The 2,245-nt window shown below is 38.8% G+C and overlaps 1 pseudogene; it reads left to right on the top strand.

Annotated features, from left to right (window-relative positions):
• The first annotated feature begins 1,550 nt into the window (after positions 1-1,550).
• On the top strand, positions 1,551-2,093 carry LOC117077675 (annotated as a pseudogene).
• The last annotated feature ends 152 nt before the right edge of the window (positions 2,094-2,245 follow it).

The raw sequence follows: 2,245 nt of genomic DNA, 5'->3' as shown, positions 1-2,245 counted from the left end.
CCTGGAATCATCCAGCTGAGAATGCTGGAAACCATCATTCTCAGCAAACTATTGCAAGAACAGAAAACCAAATACTGCATGTTCTCACTCATAGGTGGGAATTGAACAATGAGATCACTTGGACACAGGAAGGGGAGCATCACACACCGGGTCCTATTGTGGGGAGTGGGGAGGGGGTAGGGATAGCATTAGGAGATATACCTAATGTAAATGATGAGTTAATGGGTGCAGCACACCAACATGGCACATGTATATATATGTAACAAACCTGCACATTGTGCACATGTACCCTAGAAATTAAAGTATTAAAAAAAAAAAAAAAAAAGGATCTGGAACTAGAAATGCCATTTGACCCAGCCATCCCATTACTGGGTATATACCCAAAGGATTATAAATCATGCTGCTATAAGACACATGCACACGTATATTATTGCAGCACTATTCACAATAGCAAAGACTTGGAAACAACCCAAATGTCCATCAATGACAGACTGGATTAAGAAAATGTGGCACATATACACCATGGAATACTATGCAGCCATAAAAAAGGATGAGTTCATGTCCTTTGTAGGGACATGGATGCAGCTGGAAACCATCATTCTCAGCAAACTATTGCAAGAACAGAAAACCAAACACCGCATGTTCTCACTCATAGGTGGGAACTGAACAATGAGAACACTTGGTCACAGGAAGGGGAACATCACACACTGGGGCCAGTTGTGGGGTGGGGGGAGGGGGAGGGATAGCATTAGGAGATATACCCAACGTAAATGATGAGTTAATGGGTGCCGCACACCAACACGGTCCATGTATACATATGTAACAAACCTGCACGTTGTACACTTGTACCCTAGAACTTAAAGTATAATAAAAATAATGACAATAAAAAAAGAAAATAGCTAGAGGAGAATAATTCAACAAAAAGATTTATGTTTAAGGTGATGGATATTCCAATTACCCTGATCCGATTATGTAAATGCATCAAATTATCACATGTATCCCAAAAATATGTACATCTAATATGTATCAATTTAAATAAATATACGAAAGAAAATAGTTATCAAAATGGTAGATATTAGTCTGAATATATCAAAGTCACTTTAAATGTGAATGGTTTAAATGCACCAATTAAAAGACAGAGATTGTCATAGTGGATAAGAAAATAAGACCCAATTACATACTGTTATAAGAAACCCACATTTAATATAAAGACAGAGACATATTAAAAGTCAAAGGTATGGTGGCTCACACCTGTAATCCCAGCTCTTTGAGAGCCTGAGGCGGGAGGACTGCTTGAGCCCATGAGTTTGAGACCAGCCTGGGCAACACAGTGAGACTCCATCTCTACAAAAAAATAAAAATAAAGTAAAAAGATAGCCACAGATATACAAAAAGAAAAAAAAAAAAAACACTAACCAAAAGAAAGTTGGGGTAGTTGTATTTCTATCAGATAAAGTAGGTTTCAGAACAAGGAATGTCATCAAGAATAAAATGGGGATCATGCTGCAACTGGCACTCCACAGGTCAGGTGGCTGCACAGTAGTGGCGGAGGTGACCATAGCCACATAATGTCCATGGTTCGTTCATCCATCCATGCCAAATGGATTGTGGGGAAGGTGACTTGGACAAAAATGCAAACGACTGCTAAAGTGAGAGTGACCAGGCTTGTTCTGGATCCCTATTTATTAAAGCATTGTAATAAGAGATAAACCTACTTTGCTCACAATGCCCTTCAGCAGTGCACAATTGGGGATATTGTGCTTCTCAAAGCTTTACCTGTTCCACGAACAAAGCATGTGAAACATGAACAGGCTGAGATAGTTTTCAACGTTGGAAAAGTCATAGATCCAGTGACAGGAAAACCCTGTGCAGGAACTACCTATCTGAAGAGTCCATTGAGTTCGGAAACCATCCAGCTAAGCAAAAATCTGGAAGAACTCAGTATCTCTTCAGCACAGGGAAGGAGGAATGGAAGAAGAAGCCAAAGGGAAAGACTTACATGCTTATTTTATGGAAAAAGAAATTTTTCTAAGTTTCATCATAAACTGTGTCCAATTTCTCTTGGTATTTATAAAATAGCTAAAAACAAATGAAGTAAAGGGCATATCATGGTTTTTCACAAAGGTTAATGGTCATGCTTCAAATTTTCTTTTCAGTGAATATACTTTCTTTTTTTTTTTTTTTTTTTTTTTGAGACGGTCTCGCTCTGTCGCCCAGGTTGGAGTGCAATGGCCGGATCTCAGCT

This window comes from Trachypithecus francoisi, unplaced genomic scaffold (genome assembly GCF_009764315.1).
Source record: "Trachypithecus francoisi isolate TF-2019V2 unplaced genomic scaffold, Tfra_2.0 Lachesis_group6, whole genome shotgun sequence".
Classification (NCBI taxonomy): Eukaryota; Metazoa; Chordata; class Mammalia; order Primates; family Cercopithecidae; genus Trachypithecus; species Trachypithecus francoisi.
This window is presented reverse-complemented; position numbering and strand designations above follow the sequence as displayed.